At 34.6% G+C, this 26393-nt stretch overlaps 1 protein-coding gene across 1 annotated transcript in view; it reads left to right on the top strand.

The window, feature by feature from the left end:
* The window catches only part of Ube3a (ubiquitin protein ligase E3A), a 98556-nt gene that overhangs the window by 43656 nt on the left and 28507 nt on the right, over nt 1-26393 (top strand).

The following is a 26393-nucleotide window of genomic DNA, read 5'->3' as shown; positions in this document are numbered from 1 at the left end:
ACTGGACTGCTGGTGTCAGTTTTGTCCATTTTGATCTTAATGACTATGGAATTATTGTAAAAGCAAATTTGATTAGACATTTATATTCTAAAATCTTTTAATGATTAACTATTGGTTCTATCTAGTGATTTACGAATCCTGGGAATTTCTGGCAATATGAAACATGCATTTTTATGGGGGAATGTCTTGAAATTTACTCTGATGTTGGGTAAAATTAGAATTTTGTATCATGAATATGAGGTTTCCCTCAAACTCTCTAGGTTTGTCCTGTAATACCATTTTTTTTTTTTTAGTTCCTTCTTAACACATTTTTCTCTATTCTTCTCACCTTTTGTATCTGACCTCCCAGTCATCTTTTGAATTCATCTCTACTGAATTGCCTCTTTATATCATCATACCTCTCTGTAGGCATCTTAATGATCTCTAGAACTTTTCCATCTTGTAAAGCAACTGAAACTATATCCATTGAATAAGTACTTCCTTTTCCCTCTCCCCCTAATCTGTTGGCAAATGTCATTCTACTTTCTATATATAATTTGTTTGAGATACTTCATGGAGTATTTTGTCATCTTGTGACTAGTGTGTATGGCATAGCATAATGTCCTCAAACCTCATTCAAGTTATAGCATATTACAGAATTTCCTTTTTAAAAAACTGAATAAAATTGCACTGTGTGTGTATTCTACATTTCTTTATCCAGTCATTTATTGATAAGATATTCCACTTAGCTATTATAAATAATGCTACAATAAATATGAGTGTATAGCTATCTTTCCGGGATCCTATTTCAAATTCATATATATAATATGTATATATGTATATATATGTATGTATATAAATCAGATGTAGGATTATGGATCATACAGTAATTCTGTTTCTTTTTAAGACTTTTTTTTTTTTCCAACAGTGGTTTTAGGTTCACAGCAAAATTTCTATATATCCACTGTCCACTATTCCTGCATAGACTTTCCCATATCCAGTTCTCCACCAGAGTGTTAAAATGGATGAACTTAAATTGACTTAGTATTCACCCAAAGTCTGTAGTTTACATTAGGATTTGTTCTTGATGTGCATTCTGTGGGTTAGCACAAAGTGGAATGGCATGTACCCATCATCATAGTATTATACATAGTGTATTTATTGCCATAAAAATACTGTGTTTAGTTTATGAATCCCTCTTCACAAACTCCTGGTAGCCACTGATTTTTTTTTCCCCCTGTCTCCTTAGTTTTTATCTTTTCCAGAATGTTACATACCTGGAATCATAAATTATGTAGCCCTTTCAGTTTTCTTTCTTTGCTTTCACTCGTTTAAGTTTCTTCTAGGGCTCTTCAATGACTTTTTAGTACTAAATAATATTCTATTTTTTGGTTGTATTACAGTTCAGACATTCACTTACTGAAGGACATCTTACTGTTTGCAAGTTTTGGCAATTAAAATAAAGCTCCTGATTTCATTCTGTATATGGATATCCAATTTTTCCAGCACCATGTGTTTAAGGCTTCATGATGTTATGTCCACCGAAGTGTTCTGGTACCTTTGTTAAGGATCAGCTGACTGTATCTGGGTTTGTGTCTGTATCTTCTAGTCTGTGACATTGATCAACATGTGTGTTTATGTTAGTACCACACAGTGTTTTGTTACTATAGCTCTGCAGTGTAATTTGAGGATAGGAATTGTGATGCCTCTGTATGCTTACTGCTCAAAATTGTTTTGGCTATTCTGGTCTTTCATATGAATTTTAGTACTTTTTTTTCCTTCTGTTAAGAATGTTATTGGTGTTTTGGTGGGACTGCATGAGTCTGTGTATTATCTTTGGTGATATGGCCATTTTGACAATATTAAGACTCTCTATCCAGGAATATGTGAGATACTTCCATCTTATAGTGTCCTGTTCTTTCTTCAGTATTCTCTAATTTTTATTGTAGAGGTCTATCACCTTTTTGGTAAGATTATTATATATATATATATATATATATATATATATGCACACACATTCATGCGTTAATTTATTGAAGCTGCTGTGAAAGTAGTTTTCTCAGATTTTTTTCAGCAGATTCATTATTGCTGTATATAAAAGGTGTTCATTTTTGCATGATGATTTTATATCCTACTGCTTTGCTGTATCATTTTCAAAACTTAGAAATCTTCAGGTATAGGATCATATCTGTAAACAGTGATAATTTGAATTCTTTCTTCCCTATTATATCCCTTATATTTCTTTCTTGTGTAATTGCTGTGGCTAAGATTTCAAGACCTCCTTGTCCTGATTTAGAGGAAATGCTTTCAGTTTTCCCCCATTTAATATGCTGACTTGGGTTTGTCATTTATGACCTTCATAATGTTAAGTTTCTTCTGTCCTTAATTTCTCAGTGCTTCTAACATGAATTGGTGCTGACTTTTGTTAAAGGCTTTTTCTATACTAATTAGGTGAAAAACTAAAAAAAAAAAAAAAAAAAAAAAAAAAAAAACCTAGAAAAACTGTGTCTAGTTAGGTGATTTTTCATATGAATTTTGTCCTTCCTTCCATTTATGTGATGAAGTATGTTTATTGCTTTGCCTTTGCTGACCCATCCTTATGTCCCTGGAATGAACTAACTTGATCATGAAGTATAAGCTTCTTAACACGTTTTTGAAGAAGAATTACTACTATTTTATTGTGGACTTCTGCATCTGTGTTCATCAGGGATATTGTTCTGTAGTTCTCTTCCTGATGTGTCTTTTTCTGGTTTTGGTAGAAGGTTGATACTATCTTCATTAATGATTTAAAAGTGTTTACCCCTTTCCGTGTCCTCTAATTTGAGGATCACTGACATTGTTTTTCTTTAAAGGATTGGTAGAATTCAACTGGGTTTTCTTTGTTTGACGACTTTCTATGCTGCTTTAATCTCATTGTTTTTTAGTGTCATGTCCAGGTATTGTTATCTTTTTGGTTCAATTTTGCTAGGTCATATGTATATAGGAATCAGTCCACTCCTAGATTTTCTAGCTTTCAAAGTAGTCCTATGATCCTCTGGAATTCAAAGTGTTTATGGTAATATCTCCTTTGCATTTCTGATTCTCCTTTGCATTTATTTGGGTCTACTGTTTGTTTTAGAGATTTGCCTGAAGGTTTATCAGTCTTTTGAAAGAATCATTTCATTAATCTGTTGTATGATATAATTTTCTATCTCATTTTGGCTCTGATCTTAATTATTTCCTTTATTCTACTGGTTTGGAAATGCTTTATTATTTTTTTCAAAATCTTTGAAATGTATAATTGTGTTATTTGGGATTTATTTATCATATTTTAATGTGTACACTCATAGCTGTAAGTTTACCTCTTAAAACTACTTCATTGTGTTTCCAGAGATTCTAATATGTTCTATCTCCATTATCCTTGAGTCTAAAAATTTTTAAATTTTTTCCCTTTATTTCCTATATATTATCCATCATTGTTCAAGTGTTTTGTTTGATCTCATTTATTTTCTATGTAATTTCGTTTTTTCTTGCTTTTGATTTCCATTTTCATTCTAGTATGATTTGATAAGATGGCTGAAATGCTATCAGGATTTTTATTGTTTTCTTTTGATTTTTGTATTTACTATGATTGCTTTGTGTCCTAAAAATGATGTGTTTTGGAGCATGATTCCATGTGCAGTTGAGAAGAAAGGAATTTTGGAGTATTCTATTCTTTGGAGTATTTATTTAGGTCCATTCGATTTATAATATTTTTTAGGTCTGAGAGTCATTCTGATTTTTTTTGGTCTATATGACCTATCTTGGTAAGAGAGGAAGCAACATATAGTTGTGTCTTGTTTTTTTAATCCATTCTGATAGTCTCTTAATTACATTTGAGACAGTTTACATTCAGTTTATAATAGAGAGGTATTTGTTATTATAGCCATTTTGATTTATTTCTGAAGTTAAATTTGTTCTTAATTCTCATTGGGTAGCTACCCTTCTTGTGAAATTGATCCATTTGTAGACAAGCTCTGAAGTGTGTTTTTAATTTCTTCTGCATGTAGTGCTCCTTTTGGTATTTTCTGTAGTGCTGACTTAAATAGTGATAAATTCTTTAGTTATGCTTATATTGGAAGACTTATTTTTCCTTCTATTCTGGTTGTTAAGAGTTTCTAATCATGAATGTATATTGATTTTCCCCCCACCCCCACCAAGTACTGGAATATATAACCCAGGACCTCACACATGGTGAGCAAGCAGTCTACTGCTGAAGTACATCCCCAGTCCTTTTAAATTTATTTTGAGACAGTGTATTGCCAGTTTTTTCCCAGTCTGTCCTTGAACTCCTGGACCTCCTGCCTCAGCTTCCAAATGACTGGGATTACAGGCATGTGTCAATTGCACCAGACTTGGGTATTGAATTTTAATGAAGCTTTTTCTTCATGTATTGAGATGGTTTTTTGTCCTTCATTCTGCAGATATGTTGTGTCACATTTGCTGATTTGCATATGTGAGCTTTCCTTGCATCTCTGGTTTAAATCTCATTTATCATGGTGTGTGACCTTTTTAATGTGCTTGGATTCCACTATCAGAGATATTGGCCTGTGATTTTATTTTTTAATTGTTCTTGTCTGGTTTTGTTATTAGGGTAATAATTAGTTGTAGAAGGAATTTGGAAGATTTCTCTACCTGTAAGTTTTTGAAATAGTTTGATAGGTATTAATTTTTAGAAATATTTAGCAATAAAGCAATTTAGTCATGGGTTTTGTTTTTTGGTCAACCTTTTTAAAAACTTGATTTTCTTATATATTTTTAGTTGTTGATGGACCTTTATTTTATTCATTTATTTATGTGCAGTGCTGAGAATCAAACCCCAGTGCCTCACACATGCTAGGCAAGTGCTCTACCACTGAGCCCAGTTCCTGGTCAACACTTATTTCTGAGTTAGTCCTTTGTTTGTTATTGTTGTTTGAGTATTCTTTTTCTTTGTAGTGCAGATTTCATAGGTTGTATATCTCTAGAAATTTATCCATTTCTTCTTGTTGTTCCAATTGGTGGTTTATATTAATTAATAATAAGCCATAATAATCTTTCTGTGAAATTAGTTACATCTTTTTTTTAAAATTTATTTTTATTGCAAACAAATGGGATACATGTTGTTTCTGTTTGTACATGGAGTAACAGCCTACCATTTGCGTAATCATACATTCACATAGGGTAATGAGGTTTGATTCATTCTGTTATTTTTTCCTCCCCCCCCCACCCTTCCCTCCCCTCTTTTCCCTCTGTACAGTCCCTCCTTCTCCATTCTTGCCCCCCTCCCACCCCCATTATGTGTCATCATCCGCTTATCAGTGAGATCATTTGTCTTGGATTTTGAGGTTGGCTTATCTCACTTAGCATGATATTCTCCAATTTCATCCATTTGCCTGCAAATGCCATAATTTTATTATTCTTTATAGCTGAGTAATATTCCATTGTATATATATACCACAGTTTCTTTATCCATTCATCAATTGAAGGACATCTAGGTTGGTTACACAGTCTGGCTTTTGTGAATTGAGCAGCTATGAACGTTGATGTGGCTGCATATCTGTAGTATGCTGATTGTAAGTCCTTTGGGTATAGGCCAAGGAGTGGGATAACTGGGTCAAGTGGTGGGTCCATTCCAAGTTTTCTAAGGAATCTCCACACTGCTTTCCAGAGTGGTTGCACTAATTTGCAACCCCACCAGCAATGTAGGAGTGTACCTTTTTCCCCACATCCTCCCCAACACGTATTGTTGCTTGTATTCTTGATAATCGCCAGTTGGGGTGAGATGGAATCTTAGTGTAGTTTTGATTTGCATTTCTCTTATTACTAAAGATGGTGAACATTTTTTCATATGTTTGTGATTGCTTGTAGATCTTCTTCTGTGAAGTGTCTGTTCATTTCCTTAGCCATTTGTTGATTGGGTTATTTGTATTCTTGGTGTAGAGTTTTTTGGGTTCTTTATATATTCTGGAAATTAGTGCACTATCTGAAGTATGAGTAGCAAACATATTCTCCCACTCTGTAGGCTCTCTCTTCGCATTGCTGATAGTTTCCTTTGCTGAGAGAAAGCTTTTTAGTTTGAATCTATCCCAGTTATTGATTCTTGCTTTATTTCTTGTGCTATGGGAGTCCTGTTAAGGAAGTCTGATCCTAAACCAACATGTTGAAGATTTGAACCTACTTTTTCTTCTATAAGATGCAGGGTCTCTGGTCTGATTCCAAGGTCCTTGATTCATTGTGAGTTGATTTTTGCACAGGGTGAGAGATAGGGGTTAGTTTCATTCTGTTGCATATGGATTTCCAGTTTTCCCAGCACCATTTGTTGAAGAGGCTATCTTTTCTCCATTGCTATTTTTGGCCCCTTTGTCTAATATGAGAAAATTGTATTTATTTGGGTTTGTATCTGTGTCCTCTATTCTGTACCATTGATCTACCTGTCTGTTTTGGTGCCAATACCATGATGTTTTTGTTACTATTGCTTTGTAGTATAGTTGAAGTTCTGGTATTGTGATACCCCTGTTTCATTCTTCCTGCTAAGGATTGCTTAGCTATTCTGGGATTCTTATTCTTCCAGATGAATTTCATGATTGCTTGCTCTGTTTCTGCAAGGTATTTCTGTAAAATCATTGGGATTTTAATGGAATTGCATTGAATCTGTATAGCACTTTTGGTTAGTATGGCCATTTGACAATATTAATTCTTCCTATCCAAGAACATGGGAGATCTTTCCATCTTCTAAGGACTCCTCAATTTCTTTCTTCAATTGTTTTTAGTTTTCACTGTAGAGATATTTTACCTCTTTAGTTAGATTGATTCCCAAGTATTTTATTTTTTTTGGGCTATTGCAAATGGAGTTGTTTTCCTCATTTCCCTTTCAACTGCTTCGTAGCTTGCGTATAAAAATGCTTTAGATTTATGTGTATTGATTTTATACCTGCTATTTTGCTGAATTCATTGATGAGGTCTAGAAGTTTTCTGGAGGAGGTTTTTGGATCCTCTAAATATAGAATCTTGTCATCATCAAATAGTGACAGCTTAAGTTCCTCTGTTCCTATTCGTATCCCTTTAATTTCTTTGGTCTGCCTAATTGCTCTGACTAGAGTTTCGAGGACAATGTTGAATAGAAGTGGTGAAAAAGGACATCCCTGTCTTGTTCCCTTTTTAAAGGGAATGGTTTCAGTTTTTCTCCATTAAGAATGATGTTGGCCATGGGCTTAACATAAAAAGCCTTTATAACGTTCAGGTATGTTCCTACTATCCCTATTTTTTCTAGTGTTTTGAGCATGAAGGGATGTTGTATTTTGTCGAACGCTTTTTTGATTTACGGATGTTAAACCATCCTTACATTCCAGGGATAAACCCCACTTGATCGTGGCGCACAATTTTCTTAATATGTTTTTGAATACAGTTCACCAATATTTTGATAAGGATCTTTGCATCTATATTCATCAAGGATTTTGGTCTAAAATTTTCTTTCCTTGATGTGTATTTACCTGGTTTGGGTATGAGAGTGATATTAGCTTCATAGAATGAGTTTGGTAGGGTACCCTCTTTTTCTATTTCCTGGAATACTTTGAGAAGTATTGGAATGAGTTCTTCTTTGAAGGTCTTTTAGAACTCGGCTGAGAATCCGTCTGGTCTTGGGCTTTTCTTGGATGGCAGATTTTTAATGGCGTCTTCTAGTTCATTGCTTGATATTGATCTGTTTAAATTGTGTATGTTCTCCTGGTTCAGTTTGGGAGGAGCATATGTCTCTAGAAATTTATCAGTGTCTTTGGTAGTTTCTATTTTGTTGGAATACAGATTTTCAAAGTAATTCTCATTATGTTCTGTATCTCAGTGGTGTCTGTCGTGGTATTTCCTTTTTCATCACGAATTTTAGTAATTTGTGTTTTCTCTCTCCTCTTTGTTAGTGTGGCTAAGGGTTTGTCTATTTGTTTACTTTCTCAAAGAACCAACTTTTTGTTTTGTCAATTTTTTGAATTGTTTCTTTTGTTTCAATTTCATTGATTTCAGCTCTGATATAATTATTTCCTATCTTGTACTACTTTTGCTGTTATTCTGTTCTTCTTTTTCTAGGGCTTTGAGCTGTAATGTTAGGTCATTTAGTTGTTGACTTTTTATTCTTTTCTGGAATGCGCTCCATGCAATAAATTTTCCTCTTAGTACCCTTTCATAGTGTCCCAGAGATTTTGATATGTTGTATCGTCGTTCTCATTGACTTCTAAGAATTTTTTAATCTCCTCCCTGATGTTTTCTGTTATCCATGTTTCATTCAATAGCATATTATTTAGTCTCCAGGTGTTGGAGTAATTTCTGCTTTGTATTTTGTCATTGATTTCTAAATTTCATTTCATTACGATCTGATAGAACAAAGGCAGTATCTCTATTTTTTTGCATTTCCTAAGGGCTGCTTTGTGGCATGACACATGGTCTATTTTCAAGAAGGTTCCGTGTGCTGCTGAGAAGAAAGTGAATGTGCTCGTTGATGGATGGAATATTCTATATATGTCTATTAAGTCTAGGTTATTGTTTGTGTTATTGAGTTCTATGGTATCTTTGTTTGGTTTTTGTTTGGAAGATCTATCTAGTGGTGAAAGCGGTGCATTAAATCACCCAGAATTATTGTGTTGTGGTCTATGTGAAATTGATATACAGGGATGCACCATTGTTTGGGGCAAAAATATTTACCATTGTTATGTCTTCCTGATTTATGGTTCCCTTAAGCAGGTCCTTCTTTATCTCTTCTGACTAACTTTGGCTTGACGTCCAGTTATCTGATATAAGGATTGAAACCCCCGCTTTTTTACTGAGTCCATGTGCGCGGTAGGTTTTTTCCCATCCTTTCACCTTTAGTCTGTGGATGTCTTTTTCTATGAGATGAGTCTCTTGTAGGCAGCATATTGTTGTGTCTTTCTTTTTAATCCATTCTGCCAGTCTCTGTCTTTTGATTGATGAGTTTAGGCCATTAACGTTCGGGGTTATTATTGAGATATGATTTGTATTTCCCAGTCATCTGGCTTATTTTTGGTTTTAAGTTGGCTTGGTTTCTCCTTGAGTCGTTTTCTCTAAGGTAGTTCCTCCCTTTGCTGACCTACATTGTTATTTTTCATTTCCTCCTCATGGAATATTTTGTTGAGAACATTCTGTAGCGCAGGCTTTCTTTTTGTAATTCTTTTAACTGTTGTTTATCATGGAAGGATTTTATTTCATCTTCAAATCTGAAGGTTAGTTTTGCTGGGTATAGGATCTTGGTTGGCAACCATGTTCTTTCAGAGCTTGAAATATGTTGTTCAGGCCCTTCTAGCTTTTAGAGTCTGCGTGAGAAGTCAGCTGCTATCCGTTTTGGTCTCCCCCTAAATGTAATCTGATGCTTTTCTCTCACGGCCTTCAAAATCCTATCTTTATTTTGAATGTTAGGCATTTTCATTATAATGTGCCTTAGTGTGGATCTGTGTGATTTGTGCATTTGGTGTTCTGTAAGCTCTTGTATTGATTTTCCATTTCATTCTTCAGGTTTGGGAAATTTTCTGCTATGATTTCATTGAATAGGTTGTTCATTCCTTTGGTTTGTATCTCTGTGCCTTCCTCAAACCCAATAATTCTTAAATTTGGTCTTTTCATGATGTCCCATAGTTCTTGGAGATTCTATTCATGATTTCTTACCATCTTCTCTGTTTGGACAACTTTATTTTCAAGATTAAATATTTTGTCTTCATTGTCTGAGATTCTGTGTTCCAAGTGGTCTAGTCTTTTGGTGATGCTTTCCATTGAGTTTTTTATTTGGTTTATTGTTTCCTTCATTTCAAGGATTTCAGTTTGGTTTTTGTTTTTTTGAGAATCTCTATCTCTTTGTTGAAATGATCTCTTGCTTCCTGCAGGTGCTCTTTTAGCTTATTGGTATTATCATTCATTGCCTGCATTTGCTGTCTTATCTCATCCTTTGCTTCACGAATCATCTTAATCATGTATAATCTGAAGTCCTTTTCTGACATTTCTTCTAACATACTGTCATTGGATTCTATGATATAGAATCTAGATTTGTTTGGATCCTTTTCTTCCCTTGTTTTTTCATGTGTTGATGTATCTTCCCCTCTAGCAGTACAGATCTGGGGTATTGCAGATTTCCCCCGTATAGGCTTATAGTGGCCCTATAGGTTTCCAAAACCTTTTCTTTAAGGGGAGATCAATATTAGCAGTACCCAATTCAGACACTATGCAATCCTAGACCACATAGCCCCTATGAGGACAATAACAAAATTGTCATAATAAACAGAATGAGTTCAATATTATCTTCAGGTAAAACAAACAGATTGCAATAAGGTCTGCTGTTTCAAATGGAGGACAAAGAGGATGCAGAGGGATGTAGAATGTGGCTGTTAATGGGATAAGAAAAGAATATACAGAAGTTCTAGATAATAGAAAGGGTGAGAGTGTAATCAAAAGAAATTGGATGTTAGCATGGAAAAAGGGAGAAACAGACTCTGAGGGAACAGGTAAACAAAAGGAAAAGAGAACAAGAAAAGTAAAGAAATAAAAACTTAATTTTTTTCAATAAGGAGAAAAAAGAAAATCTATAGTATAACAGTCATATAATAATGAAAACTCCCCATCTTCAGTAGCCTGATGCATGAGAGGTACCTGACAATGAGCTTCAAGCGTCCAGCAGGCATCTGAGGATGGGTTTTGCCCCACCTAAAGATCTGAGCTAGGGCTTCCAGGATTATCCAAGATGGCCGCTCTGGCTTCGAAATGTGTTGGCAAATGGGGAGCTGCAGCTCAGGGTGTGGCTGTGATCAGCAGGAGGTCCTGGAGGCGGGATGAGGTTGGTCAGGCAGGGGTCCTGGAGGTCGGGTGTGTTTGGTGTGGTTGTGGGATCCTGGAGGACGGTTGCAATCAGTCAGTTTGGGGTCCTAGTGATAGGGCGCAGTCAGTTGGTCTGGGGGTCGTGACGGCAGGGAGCAGTCAGTCGATGGGAGGGCCCCAGAGGCAGGGATTGATCAGTCGGTATGAGGGATCCTGGAGATATAGGGCTCAGTCAGTTGGGCCAGGGTCCTTCGGGGCCTGGCTGTTGTCCCAAAATGGTGGCAGCCACATGTAATCAAACCTGCAGGTACTGTAACAGTGAACTTCCAGGCAATAGCAGGCAGCTAGTGCTCCATTGGCGGTCGGCAATCAGTTTGCTGACTGTTGTCCGATGATCGGGAGGTGAACCTCGTGCGTTGGGTGATGGATAGGTGTAAGGCAGGCGATGGACAGGCAAGAGTCAGGCAAATGGCTGATGATAGACTGGCATTTATTATTTTTTACCTTGAATTATAATTGCTAAGGTCTGTGTCTCATCTTCTCTGATTAGACAGTAAACATCTAGAATAGAGAGTTCACATCTGATTCTCCTCTCTGCTCAGGGCCTAGCACAGTGTCTGACACTAGACAGGCACTCAACCAACATGTGTTCAGTTGCATCTTTTTTTTTCCTCCTGATTTATTTGGTTCCTTTCTTTTTTTCCCTCAAACTAGCTGAAAAATTTCTTGATTTTATTTTGTCATTTGAAAACCTACTTGTGGTTTCCTTAATTTTTATTGTGTTGTCTGCCTTCATTTATTATTTCTGCTCTGATCCTTATTTCTTCATTTCACTGATTTGACTTCATTTATTTTTGCTTTCCTTAATTTGTTCTCCTTTAATCGATTGTCATTAGGTTTGAAATCTTTTATTTTGATGTAGGCCCTTATTACTAGAAATTCCCCTCTTAGAACTGATTTTGCTGTATTCCATAGATTTGGGTATGTTGTGTTTTCATTTTTATTTAAGAGTTCTTTTTATTTTCCCTTTTAATTTCTTCATTGACCCATTGGTCATTCTGCAGTATGTTGTTTAATTTACATGTATTTTTACCATTTCCACAGTTATTGTCATTGATATCTGGTTTTATTTCAGTGTGGCCAAGGAAATATGTCCTGTAATTGATTTTTTTTTTTCATCTGTTGAGATTTGTTTTGTGACCTAATGTATAGACTTAGTATATGTTTTATACTGATGAGAAGAATGCTTATTCTGCAGCTGTTGTATCATATGTTCTGTAAATTATCTTTTTTAGGATAATGTAAGTCTGATGTTTCCCTGTTGATTTTATGTGCACATGATCTGTATGTGGATGAAAGTGTCATGTGGACGTCCCTAACCATTATGGTAGTATGGTCTGTCCTCCCCTTTAGATGGAATATTTGCTTTATATATGAATGTTCTGATAATTGCTACATAAATGTTTATAATTGTATTTTATCTTGATGAATTTATCTGATAGCCTTATATAATTATGTAATGACCTTTATCTTTCTAAAAGTTTTAATCAACATGTAAAAATTATACATAGTTATGGGGTACCATGTGATTTTTCAGTACATGTATACATTGTGTAATGTTCAAATCAAGGTAAATATATATATCTCCTCAAACATTTATTATTTGTATGTGGTGAAAACTTTCAAAATTCTTTCAAAAGTATACCCTGTTTTATCATTATCTACTGTTCCCCTAGAATGTAGTACCCCACTGAAATATATTTATTTTATCTAACCTTTTGATCAGCCTTCCTCCATTCCTCCCTCTCTACTCTCACCAGACTCTGAGAACTACTATTCTATTCTCAGTTTCTAGATCAGCTTTATATTTCATATATGAGTGAGGTCATGTGATATTTTTTTTTGTCTGGCTTATTTCACTTCACATAATGATTCCATATATGTTGTTGGAAATGACAGGATTTCATTCTTTCTGTAGCTGAATAATACTGTTTTGTATATTTACCACATTTTTTTTATCAGTTCATTCATAGATGAAAACTTAGTTTAACTCCATATTCTTAGCTCTTCTGAATAGCCCTGGAATAAACATGGGATGTTTCTTCAACATTCTGATCTTAATTCTTTTGCATATATATCTGGGAATGAGATTAATGGATTATATGGCAGTTCTATTTCATATTTTTGGGAAGCTCCTTAATACTTTCCATAATTCCTGTACTAATTTCCACCACCAGTATGTAAAGGATCCCTTTCTTCCACATCCTTTCTAGCATTTGTCATCTTTTTACTTTTTGTTAGTCATGGTTCTAACTGTAGTGAGGTGATATTTCATTGTGGTTTTGATTTGTATTTCCTGATTATTAGTGATATTGAGCATTTTAAAAAATGCATTGACTATCTTGTCTATTATTGGTGTCTATTTTGGTCTGTTGACCATTAAAAAGATATTTGGGGTGTTGTTTTATTCATTTGAATTCCTTATAATGTCTGAATATTAGTCCCTTCACAGATACTGACAACAGATATTTCCCCCCATTATGCAGATCATTTGTTCACTTTGCTGTTGTTTTCTTTGTTATGCAAAAGATATTTAGTTTAATGTAATCCTGTCTGTCTGTGTTTGCTTTTGTTTTCTGTGCTTTTGAGTTCTTACCCCCAAAATCTCCCCCATTCCACAGTTTGAAGCTTTTTACCTGTTTTTCCTTGAGTAGTTTTATAGTTTTATGGTTTGTGGTTGTCTTTAATTAATTGAGTTGATTTTATATACAATAATAAAATAGAGGTCTAGTTTCATTCTTCTTTATGTGAATATCCTGATTTCTTAATACCATTTATTATAAACAGTGTCCTCTCTCAAATACATGTTCTTAGCACCTTTGTTGAAGTTTATTGGCTGTAGATGCGTGGGTTTACTTCTAGACTTCTTTTTCAGTTCTGTTGTTTTATGTATTTGTTTTTAGGCCTGTACCATGCTGTTTTGATTTCTATAGCTTCAAGTCTTTGGTAAGGATTTTCAGTACAATGTTGACCACAAGTAGTGAGAAGGCATTCTTGTTTTCTTGGTTGTAAAAGAAAAGCTTTGAACTTTTCACTGTAAAGTATGAAGATAAACAGTGGGTTTTTCATATATGTTCTTTATTGTGTTGAAGTACATTCCTTGGATAATGAATTGGTTGAGAATTTATATCATAAAAGGATGTCGATTTTTTTTTTAATAAATTTTTTCTGTATCTGTTGACATGATGGAATGGTTTTTTTCCTTTATTCTGTTGATGATGTGTATCACATTTATTTATGTGCACATATTGGATCATTCTTGATCCTAGGGTGAACCTCAGTTATATTGAATAATCGTTTTAATGTGTTGTTGGATTTGGTTTGCTACTTTTTCTTTTAATTCAGAAGTTGTATGTGAAAGGTATTGGCCTGTAGCCTCTTTTTTCTTGTGTCCTTGTTTGGTTTTGGTATCAAGGTGATTCTGGCCTTGAGCTTGGGTGATTTTCTGCCTCTTCCATTTTTCTGAATAATTTCAGCATTGGTACTAATTCTTTTAAAAATGAATGATAATATTCAGCCATGAATATTATCCATCTGGTCCTTGGCTTTTATTTAGTAGGAGGCTTTTTTAAACTACTGATTAAGTCTCATTGTTCATCTATTTACGCATTCTGTTTCCTCATGATTCAATCTTTGTAAAACAATGTATCCAAATACTTGTCTATTTATTCTACATTATTAAATTGTTGATGTGTAGCTCATAATAATCTAGTGAATGAGCCTTTGTATTTCTGTGGTTTTGATGGTAAAGTCTCATTTTTCTGACTGATTTTATTTAGATTTCTCTTTTTTTCTTAGTGTAACTAAAGGTTTATCAATTATATATATATGTATGCGTTTTTTTAAAAACCGATTTTCAATATACTGACATTTTATAGTGTTTTTAGTCTGAATTCCTTTATTTCTATTCTTTGTTTCCTTTATTTCAAATTTTGGATTTAGTTCTTATTGTCATTCCTCAAGGTGCAACAATATGTTGTTTATGTGAGATCTTTCTGCTCGCTTTCTTTCTTTCTTTTTTTCTTGTTTTTATTTATTTTTTTTAAATTTTATTAGTGCATTATAGTTGTACATAATAAAGTTCATTTTGACATAATCATACATGCATAAAATATAATATGCTCTATATCAGCCCCCAATACATCCTCTTTCCCTCCCCTTCTTCTACTTCTATTCTTTTTCTATACTCTACTGGTCTTCCTTCTGTTTATTTTTTTGTTTTTTAAATTGATACTTGATACACACACACACACACACACACACACACACACGCACGCATAAAGGTGGAATTCACCATGGCATATTCATATATGCTCATAGCATTCTGTAATTCCTCTCCTTTACCTCCCTTCTCAATTATTCCCTTTCTCTACTCTACTGATCTCCCTTCTATTTTCTTGGATGCTCCCCCTTTTCTCCTTTATTTCACTCTCATTTCTGCATAGGAGAAAACATTTGAGTCTTGATTTTTTTCTGAGTCTGGCTTATTTCACAGCATGATATTCTCTATTTATGGTAAAACTTCTTAAGCCATGTGTCTGTTGACAGGCACCTTAGCTGATTATATAACTTGACTATTGTGACTTATATGGCTATCTTGTTATATGCCTGTATTACTATGGTATGCTAATTTTAGTTACTTTGGATAAATATTAAGGAGTGGAATACTTGGGTCATATGGTAGTTCCATAACTAGTCTTTTGAAGAAGCTCTACTGCTTTCCAAAGTGGTTGTACTAACTTGTAGTCTACCAACAGTGTGAGTGTACCTTTTCCCTCTTATCATTTTCTACATGTATTATTTCTATTCTTGATGATTGCCATTCTAGCTGGAGTGGGATAAAATCTCAATGTGGTTTTGATTTGTATTGTCCTGATTGCTAGGGATGTTGAAAACTTTTTCATATATTTGTTGGCCATTTGTATTTCTTCTTTTAAGAAATGTCCATTTAGATCTTTTGCCCATTTATTGAGTTATTTATTTTGTTTGTTTTTAATGTTTTTTGAGTTCTTCGTATATTCTGGATATTACTCTTCCTATCAGAGGAGTAATTGGCAAAGATTTTTTTTCCCACTGTATAGGCTCTCTCTTCATACTCTTGTTTCTTTTTCTGTGCAGAAGCTTTATAATTTGATGTCTTCCTACTTACTGATTCTTGGTTTTATTTCTTGCACTTTAGGGATCTTGTTAAGGAAGTCAGTGTCTGTTTCAGTATGTTGGAGTGTTGAGCTTATGTTTTCTTCTAGCAGTTGTTGTTTCTGGTTTAATTCCTAGGTCTTTGATCCACTTTGAGTTGACTTTTGTGTGAGGAGAGAGATAGGAATCTACTTTCATTCTTTTACATATGGATATCAGTTTTCCCAGTACATTGCTAAAAAGGCTGTTTATCGCAGTGTATGTTTTTGGCACATTTGTTGACTGTCAGATGACAGTATCTATGTGTTTTTCTCTCTTTGTGTTCTGTTCTGTTTATCTGGTCTTTGTGTCTGTTTTGATGGCAGTACCATGTTGTTTTTGTTACTAGTTATGTAGTATAATTTGATGCTTCCAGCATCACTTTTTTGGGTCTTTTATGCTTTCAAATGAATTTTAGGATCCAGCCCCACCGCCCCCACCACCCTTCTGTGAAGAATGTCATTGGTATTTTCATGGGAAATGCATTGAATCTGTATAATGTCATGTAGTATGGCCATTTTGACAATATTAATTCTGCCTATGCAAGAACGCAGGAAGTCTTTCCATCTTCTAAAATCTTCAGTTTCTTTCTTTAGTGGTCTATAGTTTTCATTGTCAAGGTTTTTAATTTCCTTGGTTAGGTTTATTCCTAGGTTTGGGTATTTATTTGTGTGTGTGTGTTCATTGTGAACTGGATAGTTTTCCTGATTTCAATTTCAGTAGGTTCATATTGAAATATAGGAAGGCTATTGTTGAACTATAGGAAGGCTATGTTTTTTTTATATTGATCTTGCATCCTGATGCTTCACTGAATTATCAGGTCTAGAAGTCTTCTGGTGTAGTTTTTTTGGTCTTTTAATAAAAGAATCATATCATCAACAAACAGATTATTGATGTTTCCTTTCCTATTTATATCCATTTAATTTTTTTCTCTTCCTTGGTTGCTCTAGCTAGAGTTTCAAGAACTATATTGAATAAAAGTGATAGGAGGATACACCTTGTCTTGCTCCTGTTTTTAGAGTAAATGCTTTCAGTTTTCTTGGTTCAATATGATGTGGTCCTTGGGTTTGTCATATATAGCTTTCACAATGTTGGGGTAAGTTCCTTTTAGCCCTAGTTAGTCTCTCTAGCGTTTTAAACTTGAGTGGATGCTAGATTTTGTCAAATCTTTTTCTGCATCTGTTGACACAATCATGTGATTCTTGTATTAACTCTTTATGTGGTGAATTGTATTTGTTGATTTGCATGATGTAAACCAATTTTGTATCCCTGGGAAGAAACCCACTTGATCAGGGCGTATTATCATCTTTGTGTGTGTGTGTGTGTATTTGGGTACCAGGGATTGAACTCAGGGACAGTTGACCACTGAGACACATCTCCAGCCCTATTTTGTATTTTATTTAGAGATAGGGTCTCACCGAATTGCGAACTTGCCATCCTCCTGACTCAGCCTCCCGAGCCCCTAGGATTACAGGTGTGTGCCACTGTGCCCAGCCTTAATGTGCTTTTGAATGTGTTTGCCAGTATCTCATTAAAGATTTTTGCATCTGAGTTCATCAGGGATATTGGTCTGAAGCTTTCTGATGTGTCTGTCTGGTTTTGGTATTCTGAATTCTTAGAATGAGTTTGCCCACCTTCACTCCCTTTCTATTTCATGGGAGAATAATTAGGAGGATTGGTGTCAGTTATTTAAAAGACTAGTAGAACTTGGCTGAAAATCCATCTGGTCTTGAACTTTTTTTGTTTGAGGCCTTAACTATTGTTTTAGTCTTATTGCTTGGTATTGGTCTGTTTAGGTTTCTATATCCTCATGATTGAATTTGGGTAGGTCATATGTGTAGAGAAATTGTTAGTATCTTCTAGATTTTCCAGTTTATTGGAATATGACATTTCAAAGGAGTTTCTAATGATCCTCTGGATTTTTAGCATCTGTGGTGGTATTTCCTATTTTTTGGTTAGTTGAGTTAGGGTCTAACAGTCTTGTTACCTTTTCAAAGAACCAACTCTTTGTTTCATTGATCTTTGTATCATTTTATTCTCAACTTCTTAATAGTGGCTCTGATCTTAATTATTTCCTGTCTTTCACTGATTTTGGAATTATTCCTCCTTTTCTAAGGACTTGAGGTATAATGTTATATTATTTCTGCTTTTTAATTTGATTACTACAAATTTCTCTTACTGCTTTTGCATAGGTTTTATTTTTTTCAGAATTGACTTTTTTATTGGTTCTTTTTAGTTATACATGACAGTAGAATTAATTTTGATGTTTTGTATAAGCATGGAATATATCTTATTCTAGTTAGGCACCCATTCATATGGATGTAAATGATGGTGAGATTTGGTATGGTGTATTCATATAGGTACATAGGAAAATTATTGGTATTCATTCCAGTGTGTTTTCCTTTTCCTATCCCGCTCCCCTTCCCTTTATACCCTTTTGTCTGATCTAAACAACTGTTCTTCCCCTCTCCCCACTTGTTGTGAGTTAGTTTCCACATATCAGTGAAAACATTTGACCTTTGGTTTTGGGGGACTGACTTATTTCACTTAGCACAGTAGTCTTCAGGTTCATCCATTTACTAGGAAATGTCATAAAGTGATTCTTCTTTTTGGCTAAGTAATACTCCATTGTGTATATATACCACAATTTCTTTATCCATCATCTGTTGAAGGGCATCTAATTGGTTCCATAGCATAGTTATTATGTATTGAAGTGCTATAAACATTGATGTGGCTGCATCACTGTAGTATGCTGATTTTAAATCTTTTTTTTGTGTGTGTGTGGTGCTGGGGATCAAACCCAGGGCCTTATACTTGCAAGGCAAGCACTCTACCAACTGTGCTATCTCCCCAGCCCCTGATTTTAAATCTTTTGGATATAAATTGAGGAGAGAGATAGTTGGATCAAATGGTAGTTCCATTCCTAGTTATTTGAGGGTAAGTGAATTTCTTGTAAACAGCATATTGGTAGGTTCCATCCCACCACCAATCACTTTTAAGTGGAGAATTTACTCCAATACAATAATTCACTGGTAATTATTGATTGGTATTTCCACCATTTCGTTATTTGTATTTTCTTTCTTTTGGTATGCTTTTCTTTCTCATTTCCTTATTCTTCCCTTGTAGTTAAGTGAGTTCTTTATTAATGTTTTGATTCTTTGCTTATTATTATTAGTTGATGTTTCTATATTTTTTCTTCATGGTTATAGTGAGGAATATATTCTTTTGGTTATAACAAGCTGTTCTTGAAATTATGGCAACTTAATATTCATCATATAGCAAATGAGAAAAACTAATAAACTCTAATTGCATGCATTCCTGCTCACATTGTGAAGTTTTGATACACCTTTTTATATCTTCCTGTGTTTCCCATCACTTAAGATATTAATGTAGTTCTTGTTTTTAATCGTTTTGTAGTATTTATACGAAAGGTTTAGAATTTTTCTGTTTAGTTACTTGCTAGTGAGTTTTATACCTTCCAATGTTTTCTTTCTGTTTAGCATCTGTTTTCAGTTTGAAGAATTCCCTTTAGCACTTCCTGTAGGGCAAGTCTGCTGATGAGAAATTCTCACAGCTTTTGTTTATCTTGTAGTATCTTTTTTCCTAATTCGTTTCTGAAGGATAGCTTTGCTGGGTACAGTATTCTTTCTTGGCAGTTTTAAACTTTAGCAATATTAAAATATCAAGCAGCCCCCCACCCCCACCCCCACACACAACCATTGTGTAGTTTTTTTCTGAGAAATTTGTCCTCAAGTAGTTTGGAATACATCTGTATGATATGTTTCTGTTCTCTTGCTGCTTTGAGAATACTCTATCTTGAACCTTTGAGAGCTTGATTTAACATGTTAGAGTAGACTTGGTTGAGTTTGGTGCCTTGTATCTTGTATCTGGTTATTTGAATCCTTCTGTAGGTTGGGAAGTTGTCTCTTGTTATCTCTGAATAAACCTTCTACTCCTTTGTCATTCTCAAGTTCCTCTTGAATCTCACTAAGTTTAATAATTGCTTTCTTAATGCTGTCCCAGATTTCCCATCATCCTTCTTCATTGTTCTCTTTCCTTTTTCCTACTGTGTATTTTCAAATAACCCACTTTTAGGCTACAGATTTTTTTTCTGTCTTTTGATCTCTTTCTGTTGATGCCTTTTATCATGTTTAAATTTTGCTTATTGAACTTTTCAGCTTGAGGATTTCTCTGATTTTTAAAAACTGCTCTGTCAGGTTTATGATAGACCACTGAATTCTTTCTCTTTTTGTTTGCCTTTTAAGCAAATTAAGTTTCCTTTCTGTATCTATTTTGAATTCTGTTAGACATTTGCGTATGTCAGCTGCTTTATGGTAAGTTCCTGTCACTTTACTTTGTCTGTTAGGTTAGGTCATGGTTCCCTGAGAGTTCTTGATGCTTGTTGGCATCTGATGTCATATGGCCATTGAACAAATAAGATTATATTCCATTCTTTATAGTGTGGTTTTTGTGCCTGTCCTTCTAGAACTACTAAGCAGGGTGCTTATTTTCTTTGAGCCTGTTGTAACTTTTACTATTTTGCACCAGATTACACCCTAAGTCCAGGTTTGCTGCAAATATATGTTCGGTGTTTTGTCACCTTTTCAGCACTAGTGGGTGCTCTAAGCCCAAATTTGTCCCAAATCCACAGTTGGTGTGTTATTCAGAATTTACTGGTAGAATATCCAGAAAGTGTTATCTGTCCCTTCAGGCTTTGGGGATGGGCCCAAACCCCTTGTCCACAGCCAGTGGCTTGTGGCCAGTCACTACAGAATTCTGCTTGCCTCTGGACCTCACCTTGAGGAGACTGACCTCTGCTTCCCTTCTGTTGCCCCACGTGGACAATTACTCTTACCACATTGTGCTTCCAGGCATTGGGAAAGGGATGGGGTGGGAAATAAAATGTCAGTTCTAGATCACACCTTGAGCCCACAGCCCACCTGGACCAGTGCAGCACACCAACAAGACCAAAGGCCCACACTGTTTGGGATACTTTTTCCTGAAGCTAGCTTTGTGCTTGCATAGCTGTTTAAATTGATACTTCTGTAGAGAGACAATGCTGGAGGGTCTTATTTGCCTTTTCTTTGTCTTCCTTGTATCGTTTTATAGTTTTGACGTACTTTTTTTTTTTTTCCTTTTCTTTTGATGAGTATGGCTACTTACACATCCTTTTTGCTTACATCTGTATGGAATGTCTCTTTTGTAATCCTTCACCTTCAGTTGTATTTTACCAGTGAAGTTAATTTCTTGAAGGCAGCATGTATTTGGATCTGTTGTTGTTTTACCCATTCAGCTAATTTGATAGTTTTGACTGGGGAATTTAATGTGTTTATTCAAGGTTATTACTGATGAGTAACAACCTATTCTTGTCATTTTGATAAGTAACTTTTTGGTTGTTGTGTGTATCCTTTGTTCTTGTCTTCCTCTTGTCATTAATCTTTGTCATTTGTTAGTTTTATCTACTGATGAGGTTTGATTTTCCTTTTCATTTGTGTATCTCCTCTAGTAGTGAGTTTTATACTTGTGTGTGTGGTTATATTATTGTTCTTTTCTTTCTGTATGTAGGCATCTCCTAAACATTTCCTCTAAGGCTGGTGAAGTGGTACTTCCCCAGAGTGGTTCAATTTCTGCCTTCTAAATTGGTGGTGTCCATTTTAGTGGTTCAGACCCTCTTGAGTAGTCATTTATTCAGGAATATTAAAATATATTTCTCTATTATATGTCTCCTTATTGGGTAAGTTGTAGCATATAGCAGTGATAAGGTTCTCTTTAAATCACTATGATTGTAATTGTTTTAAATGCCGGACTGTTAACAACAACTAAATTAGAAGTCAGCAAACATGGTATTAGTGCCATGGATGACACTGAGTTTGTGTTTCCTTTTCCTGCCACTTGTGGATGAAATCATTCTGCCAATTAGCATACTTTCTAGAAAATTGCAATATGGTAACAGCATTTTCCTCTCAACATTTCATCATAAAAATTTCCAAGCATGCAGCAGAGTTGGAAGAATTTAACAGCTGATAACTATGTCTGTTACCTAGAGGCTGTTATTAATATTGACATTGCCTTTTCACGCATCCTTCTACTGTCAACTCATCTTACTGTTTTATAATTCAGTTAATTGCTGACATTAGCACACTTGCCAAGGGGAAACCAATTCTTAAAAAGACTTGCTGTCAACTTCTCTAGAGTAAACTCTGACCTTCCAGATATGATATATTCCATAGAAATTTTATTTTTAGGACTGTCTTAATAATTCAGTCATAGAAATAAAGTATTATCTGTTTTAATTGAATAAATATTTTCAGGTGTGTACATTAACTTTTAGACGTTTGTTACTGGAAGTTCTCACTTGATCTTTGTTACTAACTAAATAAGAAAGGTATACTTTTATTTAACAAATCATATTATTGAAGCTCTCTGCCTTTTAACATGGTAAGAGAAATATGAGAAAACTATAGAAAGTAAGTTATAGGTCCTATTTTGGGCATTTTGATTATGAATAGTAGGTAAGGAAAGAAGCACCAATGGAACCTAATCAGGGTAAATACATCACTCCATTTTTTTTCCCTTTCCTTTGCACCCTTTTTCCTTCTGAACTAACCTCTTTCCTTTTTCCTTTCCTTCTTTGCTTTCGTAATACTGGAAGAAAGATAAACATCTTTGTGTATGTGTGTAGATGGACACAAATACCTTTATTTTATTGATTGATTGATTGATTGTGCCGAGGATTGAGCCCAGTGCCTTACACGTGCCAGGCAAGCACTCTACTGCTGAGCCACAACCCCAGCCCCAAGATACACATCTTAATGCATTTATTTCCTGGGGGAAAAGAGAGTAAGGAACCTAAATGATTAGATGAAATTGTTCGTGGAGGACAGAAAGGATAGACTCTTAAGTGTTGGCCATTTGTGTGTGTGTGTGTGTGTGTGTGTGTGTGTGTGTGAGAGAGAGAGAGAGAGAGAGAGAGAGAGAGAGAGAGAGAGATGTGCCAGGTAGTATTTATTTTAGACTTTGCAGACCAACCACAAGTCTCTGGTAATACTATTCAACCCTGCTGTTGAAGTGTGAAAATAGTCATAGCTAAGCTAATAGATAAATAAATGAGCTTGTCTATGTTTTAATAAACTTTATGGGTACAGAAATTTGAGTTTTATATAATTTTCATGCGTCAAAACACCAAATATTATTGTCCATGTTCTTTTGAACCATTTAAGAATGTAAAATAATTCTAAACTTGTAAGCTATAAAAGATAGGTAGTGGTTGGGCTGGGGTTGTGGGTTAGTGGTAGACCCTTACCTCACATGCATGGGACACTGGGTTCCATCCTCAGCACCACATAAATAAATAAAATAAAGGTATTGTGTCCATCTACAACTAAAATTAAAAAAAAAAAATAGGTGGTGGGTTAGTTTTGGCCCATGAGATATGATTTGATTGACTTATGGTATATCCATATATGTAGATAGGAAAGTTATGTCAGTTTGATTTCACTGTCCTTTTCCCATTCTCTCGTTCCCTTCATTCCACTTTGTCTACTCTATTGAACTTTTGTTCTTTTTTTTTAATGTCCTAAATTAGACGGGGATACAGATGCACTCAGATAATTCAAGGCATCATTGGAGTGAAGAATAAAATAATACTTATTATGGTTGATTTCACCAGTAATACAGAGTTTTTGACATGACTCTGTATAGTCCTGGTTTTTTTTTTTTTTTTTTTTCCCCCCAGTGTACTTGCTATTTGTAACCTGGGAACAGAGAACCAGATCACTTTGAGGGAGTAACTCTTTCTCCTCATAGTAGTAGTAGTAAAAGTAAAAAGTTCTGCTGTCAAACCTGGATTCAATTCTCTTATTAGACGTGTGATTTGTTAGCTAATTCCTCAGAGCATAAGGAGAATGGGGGGTTAAGGTAGCTGGCCAACTCATATATACTTGGGAGGGTGATAACATTACCACAATAATAACTGCAGCTAATGCTTATGTAGTGCTTAGTATGTGTCATATAATATTCTAAGCACTTTATATACTTATTAACATTTAATTCTCACAGTCATTGATGATTCTCATACCATCCTCTTAATAATGAGGAAACTGAGACACACAAAGGCCAGGTAACTCATTCAGGTTCACATAGTCGATAAGGGGCAGAGCCAGCATGTAAACATGGGCAGTCTAGCCTCAGTCCCAGCTTTGTTGATTACTGCTTTCTAAAATGGGATTGTCTATAAAGTGCCTGAGCATATAAGTCTTCAACAAATTAACTATATATTAACTCTCAAGAATACATTGGCACCATTTCCTTAGGAAACTCAGTCTACATATATGGTTATCAGATAACCTGAAAAAATCATTATTTGATTCAAATAATAATCACATTATTAATGAGATCTTTTTTCCATAAGGGTTTTCAGGAATATTGGTGTTAATAATTACTTATGAGGAAATGAACCACCTTCTGTAAAATTATATAGTGACTTAGACTCTGAAGCTGGAAGACTTTCGTACTCTTATACTAGTCTTGGTTGTATACTTTTCCGTTGTGTGATCTTAGGTATAAGATCTGACTCCTTCAGTTCTCTTATTGTCAGTGGATTGAAGATAATCCTCAGAGTTGTAGGTTTCACATGCAGTAATCTTTGCCAAAGTTCCTGGCAATGTGTTGAGTTTGTTACCAGGCATTGAACCAGTACTAGTTTATTGCTCACTTTCCTATCCATAGAATAACTTAAAAGTGGGGAAATGGAGATCTAAAGAATCATTTGCTCAGGATCATATAGCTCCTCAGACAAAGGGAGCTAACACTTAATGCATATCTTTTTATTTCTAGTTTTATTTCATTGTTCACATCCCTTCCTCTTCAGTGCTTATAGAACTATTATATATATGAAGTTTTTTTTTGTTTTGTTTTGTTTTGTTTACGTTAGAAGTTGATATTCTCACTAAGAAAAATGGCTAGATTATTTTGGCATTTTAAATTTGATAAGTAATCATTAAACATTTATATGGATACTTTAGTATACTCTGGGGCCATTCAAATCACATATATAAAATTTTGAAACTACTAGTGCTCTGTCCATTCATATTTATTACTTTTTTATGAACAAGTACTATGCTTAATATAGAAAAGAATATATTAGAAGTGAAAAGATGGAGAAAATTTTAAAAACTAATCCAGTCACATCATGCAGTGACAATTACTATTAACACTTTGAAACAAAAATGAGTTCATCCTATACCTACAACTTTGTAACTGACTTGTGAGTTAGTGATGTACCCGGAAGATAGTTGCCATATTCATATTGTGGGAATTATATAATTATGTAATTAGTAGGATATTTATGTTTTAAGACTTTCAATACATGTTCATAATTGCCCTCCAGAATGGCAATACCTACTTTATGTTCTTGTTAGGAAAATCTACTTCAATTTGAGAGAGCATGTCATATACCTCTCATTCTTTACTGAAGAATAGCAATATATGCTTTAAGTCTTCTATATTCTGTTATTCTTTTTACATTTTAATTTTCATATGTTGCATTGTGATACCCGGGATAATAACTTTATTCAAAAGTGGGATTGTTTGTAGCTATGTATAGACTGTTCATGCAATTTAGTTTTGTGTTTTGTGGGTTTTTCTTCTTTCTCTGTTTGCATGCCATGAATGGTAAATTTGCATGGAATAAATTGAAAATGATAAAAGCACTAGAATGAATTTGATGTGTTGAATTATCACTCTGTTATCTACCTTGATAGTTTAGAGTCCTACTTTTAAGACGAAATTGGACTAAGTGTCCCATATCTACTTGTTTGCTACTTTTCTTGAGTCTCTCATGATGAACAATCTGTAAACTCCAGTGCCATTGGACTCTTAGTCCTACATGTTAGTAAGATAATTACAGAAATGTTCTGAGATTTAAATTAGTTGAATTCTTTTTTCTTAGAGGTTTGATTCTTTATAGTTATTCTATGCATTGAGTTTGGGACCAAAGGGGATAGCTATGAATTATATTTCTTTGGATACAGTAGACTGCTCTACTTAAATTATGGTAATGTCCTATTATCATTGGAAGCATAGACTTATGGAGTTGAATAAACCAGAGACATAGATTATACTTGATTAATGAAATATCCCTTCCTCAATATTCTTGGTTCCTCTGCTGGAACAGCTATATGGAAAATTAATCTGTGTTTAAGTTCACCAAAATAGGAGGAATATAATATTTTGTCCTTATGGAACTTAAAATATTCCATGTTCCTTTGGTAAGGAATTAATGAAAAGGTTTAGTGATAAGTTTTGGTTTCAAGATTGTGTGCTCTGGAACCACTTTTTTGTAGTATAACACTAGCTTTCAGTATTTCACTTGTAAA

Source organism: Sciurus carolinensis, chromosome 2 (assembly GCF_902686445.1).
Source record: "Sciurus carolinensis chromosome 2, mSciCar1.2, whole genome shotgun sequence".
NCBI lineage: Eukaryota > Metazoa > Chordata > Mammalia > Rodentia > Sciuridae > Sciurus > Sciurus carolinensis.
The sequence above is the reverse complement of the archived record's forward strand: the minus strand, read 5'-3'. Positions and strand labels throughout refer to the sequence as shown.